The 5,989-nt window shown below is 60.6% G+C and overlaps 1 long non-coding RNA gene across 1 annotated transcript; it reads left to right on the top strand.

The window, feature by feature from the left end:
- The first annotated feature begins 3,028 nt into the window (after window positions 1-3,028).
- Window positions 3,029-5,101, top strand: LOC134526242 (uncharacterized). The gene is made up of 4 exons (XR_010073916.1): window positions 3,029-3,152; window positions 3,333-3,439; window positions 3,578-3,673; window positions 5,031-5,101. It is a non-coding gene; the product is annotated as an uncharacterized LOC134526242 (long non-coding RNA).
- Window positions 5,102-5,989: the final 888 nt, after the last annotated feature.

The following is a 5,989-nucleotide window of genomic DNA, read 5'->3' as shown; positions in this document are numbered from 1 at the left end:
TCAGCCTCCCCGCCACCGGCGCCCACCAGGTGCAGCCGCGACAGCCTGCGAAGCATTTTCCGGTAGGGCCGTGACTCTGGCGACAGCTCCCAAGCCCGAAGAGCCAGGAGGGAAAGCCATGCCTCGTTGGAAAGCTCTTTGGCAGCCGCTCGCGTGGCCCCACAGCCCGTGGGGCTGCGGGCTTTGCGGCGGCCGTCAGCCTCGGCGCCACCGGCGCCCACGTGGCTCGGCCGCACCAGCCTGCGAAGCATTTTCCGGTAGGGCCGCGGCTATGGCGACAGCTCCCACGCCCGAAGAGCCAGGAGGGAAAGCCGTGCCTCGTTGGAAAGCTCTTTGGCAGCCGCTCGCGTGGCCCCACAGCCCATGGGGCTGCGGGCTTTGCGGCGGACGTCAGCCTCGGCGCCACCGGCGCCCACGTGGCACCGCCGCGCCAGCCTGCGAAGTATTTTCCGGTAGGGACGCGGCTCTGGCGACAGTTCCCACGCCTGAAGGGCAGGGAAGGAAAGCCATGCCTCTTTGGAAAGCTCTTTGGCAGCCGCTCACCTGGCAAAACAGCCCGTGGGACTGCGGGTTTTGCGGCAGACGTCAGCCTCGCCGCCAGCGGCGCCCACGTGGCGCCGCCGCACCAGCCTGCGAAGCGTTTTCCGGTAGGGCCGCGGCTCTGGCGACAGCACCCACCCCTGAAGGGCAGAGAGGGAAAGCCATGCTTCGTTGGAAAGCTCTTTGGCAGCCGCTCGCGTGGCCCCACAGCCCGTGGGGCTGCGGGCTTTGCGGCGACCGTCAGCCTTGGCGCCACCGGCACCAACGTCGCGCCGCCGCACCAGACTGCGAAGCATTTTCCGGTAGGGCTGCGGCTCTGGCCACAGCTCCCACGCCCGAAGAGCCAGGAGGGAAAGCCGTGCCTCGTTGGAAAGCTCTTTGGCAGCCGCTCGCGTGGCCCCACGGCCCGTGGGGCTGCGGGCTTTGCGGCGGCCGTCAGCCTCGGCGCCACCGGCGCCCACCTGGTGCCGCTGAGCCAGCCCGCGAAGCATTTTCGGGTAGGGCCGCGGCTCTGGCCACAGCTCCCACGCCCGAAGAGCCAGGAGGGAAAGCCGTGCCTCTTTGGAAAGCTCTTTGGCAGCCGCTCGCGTGGCCCCACAGCCCATGGGGCTGCGGGCTTTGCGGCGACCGTCAGCCTTGGCGCCACCGGCACGAACGTCGCGCCGCCGCGCCAGCCTGCGAAGCATTTTCCGGTAGGGCCGCGGCTCTGGCCACAGCTCCCACGCCCGAAGAGCCAGGAGGGAAAGCCGTGCCTCGTAGGAAAGCTCTTTGGCAGCCGCTCGCGTGGCCCCACAGCCCGTGGGGCTGCGGGCTTTGCGGCGGCCGTCAGCCTCGGCGCCACCGGCGCCCACGTGGCGCCGCCGCGCCAGCCTGCGAAGCATTTTCCGGTAGGGCCGCGGCTCTGGCCACACCTCCCACACCCGAAGAGCCAGGAGGGAAAGCCGTGCCTCGTTGGAAAGCTCTTTGGCAGCCGCTCGCGTGGCCCCACAGCCCGTGGGGCTGCGGGCTTTGCGGCGGCCGTCAGCCTCGGCGCCACCGGCACCCACGTGGTGCCGCCGCGCCAGCCTGCGAAGCATTTTCCGGTAGGGCCGCGGCTCTGGCCACAGCTCCCACGCCCGAAGAGCCAGGAGGGAAAGCCGTGCCTCCTTGGAAAGCTCTTTGGCAGCCGCTCACGTGGCCTCACGGCCCGTGGGGCTGCGGGCTTTGCGGCGGCCGTCAGCCTCAGCGCCACCGGCGCCCACCTGGCGCCGCTGCGCCAGCCCGCGAAGCATTTTTCGGTGGGGCCGCGGCTCTGGCCACAGCTCCCACGCCCGAAGAGCCAGGAGGGAAAGCCGTGCCTCGTTGGAAAGCTCTTTGGCAGCCGCTCGCGTGGCCCCACAGCCCGTGGGGCTGCGGGCTTTGCGGCGGCCGTCAGCCTCGGCGCCACCGGCGCCCTCGTGGGGCCGCCGCGCCAGCCTGCGAAGCATTTTCCGGTAGGGCCGGGGCTCTGGCCACAGCTCCCACGCCCGAAGAGCCAGGAGGGAAAGCCGTGCCCCCTTGGAAAGCTCTTTGGCAGCCGCTCGCGTGGCCCCACAGCCCGTGGGGCTGCAGGCTTTGCGGCGGCCATCAGCCTCGGCGCCACCGGCGCCCACGTCGCGCCGCCGCGCCAGCCTGCGAAGTATTTTCTGGTACGTTACTTCTGGGTGGTCACGTGGGGAGCGGCGTCTGCCGGCCGCGTTTCCGTCGGGCTGGAGGATGGTAGGCGGCCCCCGCTTCCGGGACGGACCCCCCCCCCGCTCCCGGGACGGTTCCCCCCCTCCCCGCGTCCCCCCCCCCGCGTCCCCGGGCTCCCAGCCCGGCCCCGGCCCCACCCCCGCCGTCCTCCGGCTCGGACCCCCCCGCTCCCGGGACGGTTCCCCCCCCGCGTCCCGTCCTCGGGCTCCCAGGCTGGCCCCGGCCCCGGCCCCCCGCCCCGCGTCCTCAGGCTCGGACCCCCCCTCCCTCCCCCCCTCTCGTCCCCCCCCATCGGGACGGTTCTCCCCCCGCGTCCCCGGGCTCCCGGGCCGGCCACCCCCTGCTCCCGGGCCGGCGTCCCTCCGCTCCCGGGCCCGCAGCCCCCCCGCTCCCTGTTCCTTTGCGAGGAGACGGGCCCCGGCCCTCCTCCCCAGCTGAGGCACTGCCGGCAGATGTCCTCCCCCCGTCCTGTTCCCGACAGCGGCGGCCGCCCCTGGCTGCGCTTGGTCGCCTCTCGATGCAGGTGCCAGGAGCATCCGGGTGGGGAAAGCAGCGTCTCCAGGAGCTCCTGCTGCAGGGGGGGCTCCCGCTGGGGCGAGTGGTCGGGGAACTGCTGCCCCTTCTCTTTCTCTCCCGGAGGCCGCGGTTGTCCGCTCCTCCCCGGGGTTGTCGTGGGCTGCCTTTGCCACAGACTTGCCTGGGCTGTCTCCGTTCAGCCCCGTTCTCCCTCCTGGTGTGGGCGACCTGGGACTGGTGGACGTTTACTGGCTTTGAACAGGAGCTGCTGTGGGTGAAGCTTAAGATGCTTGAAAAACGTGAAACAGCCAGAGAACAACATCAAGGTGATTGAGCCAGAAGGTGCTTCCTGCGGCAGGGAAGAGACAGCCAAGCATTTCTGGGTGAGGAAGGGTCCCCTCTGAGTTGTCCTCAGCAGACCAGATTGCTGATATGTACCGCAGGGTCCGTACGCGTATCCAAAATCACGGTATGGCCATGGGGAAGGGTTGTGTGCGTGCAAGGCTGCACATCTGGGAAGCTTCATATCGCAAGAGCTGTAAGACACCGCTGTGTTCTCTTAGGTGGAGGATGGTCAAGTGACCAGCGCTGCAGAAGAGGAAGGGACAGAGAAAGAGAGAGGCACCTGAACTGGAAAATTCTGTGGGCAGCGCTGAAAGCAGGAGCTGCGGTGAGTCCCAGGCTTTGGGGCCGTGTCCCACTCGTCAGGAGCCTCCGTTGGCTGCAGTCTTCACAGACCTTCACGAAAGAAGGACGCTTTAGATTGCCACTTAGCTTTACGCCAGAAGTTTTTTTCCTGTCTTGGCAGAATTCCAGCTGCCAGCGTTTCTCCGTGGTCGCCCTTCCTTCTGCCGTGATGGTACAGGACAGACGGAAAGAATCCGGAGTGCTCTGCGAGTACGAGGTGCGTCTGCGATGCGCGTCTGCTTTTTTCCTGAGGTACTTGTAGTGTGGACTCTGAAGTTAACGGGAAGGATGTGCCAGCACTCCTCCTATAGTTTTTCTGTGAAATATTTTAACAAAATCCTTGTCGCTTCCCGCTGTCAGGAAAGAGGGGAGGGTAAGTGACTTCAGATTTGTAAATTCTCAGCGGCACGGACTAAGGTGAGATAAATCTCAAGGTCCATACAGAAACATTTATTAGCTTACCAAAATGGTTAGTATAGATCTTAACAAGCCCACGATAATTGGTTAGGTATATAAAAAATTATGGCAGGTGTTGGGGTGTACATTGTGTTAGTTAACACCAGGTGTAGGACAACTTATGGCAAGCGGTGCTTAAGGTCGTACTTAAGGTCATCTTAAGGTCATCACTTCACAGCTCTAACTGTTACTTAACAATTCCAAGAGAAAAGAGAAACTGAGGGACAGAGAGAGGAAAAGACAGAGAAAAAGACAGAGATAAAGAGATCGCGGGTCCTGGTTCCAGCGTCTTTTTCAGGGATTCTTCCCAGGCATAATCTTCTTCTTTCTTGGGAAGAATCTTCCCAGGCACTATCTATTTCTTTTGTTTCTTTTTTGTTCCCTCGGGGCACTTATTTTCCCCTTTTACGTTTGCTGAATCAGCACGGTCCGCCCTCCTTGCTGAGGACGGGCTCAGCTCAGGTTTCTCCCTTCTCCCCGGTGACGTGTGCCATGATTTGGGTGGAGAGACGAGTGCCATGGTCACACATGTTTAGCGTGATCTCTGTAATCTTCATTAGCACATGCAGGGCGTGCGCTTTCACGTGCGTTTCGCGGATAATGAAGCAAAGGTCACTCATGGGACACAACGGCCTCGAGAACTGAGAACGAGCGAGCTCACGGCACGAGTGGCAGAACCGACCTGTCTTCACAAGACAGTTCTCCCACACTTTCAGCCGCCAGAAGTGTGAGCCTCATCAGCTGTTTGAAGGCCAGGCCTGCGTTATTTATTTCCTTGCGAGTGTTTGAGGCGTTCCACTGAAGGCTTAGAGGGGCTCCTGCCCCTCGGCAGGGAATTTACAGTCCGTCCCTCACAATCCTAAAAACAAAATAAAGTCTGTCCTGGAGCACGTTACGCCTCTGCAAAGCTTACTTCCCTCCGTTTATTTTTCTCTTCCTGAAAGCATATTCTTCTCTTTCTGGGTGCTCACTGTCAAACGATACTGTGAAAATAATTCTGTACTAGAAGAGGGAAGGAACTGTTTCTAAGAGTTCACATGTCCAGAAGAAGCAGGCTTTGCTTTCACGATAAAAACTTTATGCTTTCTCAGTCAATAAGTCTTTAAAATATTTCACAGCGGTACTCGAAAACCTCACTGAGATACTGGCATCTGTCCTAAAGGCGATTGAGGTCAAAGAGGAGACACGGACAAAACGGGACAAACGGGCATCGCCTCTCTGTGTTCTCCAGGCTTTGCCGTGAAGCATCAGCAGCGTTTAACTCGTGACGGCGAATCCTGTGGTTTTGGTTGTGGTTTTGGTGACTTACGGCTTCAACAATGTCCTTTTTCTGTAACCTCGGGAGGAAGTTCATTTCCTTCCGCAGGCCCAAGTGCCGCGCGTCTCCCCCCAGTTGCTGGCATCGCCGGCCTTTGGGTTCTCGGTTGGAACAGTCGAGATACCATAAAAACGCGTTCCTCTGCGCCTTCAGCACAGCCAAAAGCATTTGCGAATCTGCCGGTCCTTTTTGGTAGCCCTACGGATCGCGGCGCCGGCGATTTGATTCCCCGCCCCCAAAAGTAAAACCATTTGGAGGAGTTTTTTCTCTCACTGATTTTTCTATGTTAAATGAAGCTAAAAAAAAAAAAGTGAGAGTTGTATAATCGACAAACTGACTTGCGTAGTTTAAACTGCAGCCGCCTAAACGGCTGTAGTGTACAATTTATGAGGTGTACCTGGGCAGTTAGGTATTTGTTCGAAATGTTTAAAAGGAGAGACAACTGAATGTTACGCGGTTTTCCCCCCGTTTTTTTGGCAGAGTGCTCTGAAGTACTTCTGTCTGGCTTTCAGTGCCGCCTTTTCCCGGCAGCCAGTAGTGTCTCTCTCGGGCAGCGCCGCTGCCCCGATGTCCCTCCTCCTCCTCGTGTAGCACACAAAAAACCCCCCGTGGTCAAATCATAGCTGTGTATTTTGGAGACGGATAGTTTAATAGTATCCGTTCACAGCTGTGCAAGTTAAATTAGCGCCGAAGGAAAGCCAAGTACTTTCACAGGGTAAGTATTTTCACTGGGTGGATGTAAACTTCATGCACACCTTC

This window comes from Chroicocephalus ridibundus, chromosome 22, assembly GCF_963924245.1.
Source record: "Chroicocephalus ridibundus chromosome 22, bChrRid1.1, whole genome shotgun sequence".
NCBI lineage: Eukaryota > Metazoa > Chordata > Aves > Charadriiformes > Laridae > Chroicocephalus > Chroicocephalus ridibundus.
The sequence above is the reverse complement of the archived record's forward strand: the minus strand, read 5'-3'. Positions and strand labels throughout refer to the sequence as shown.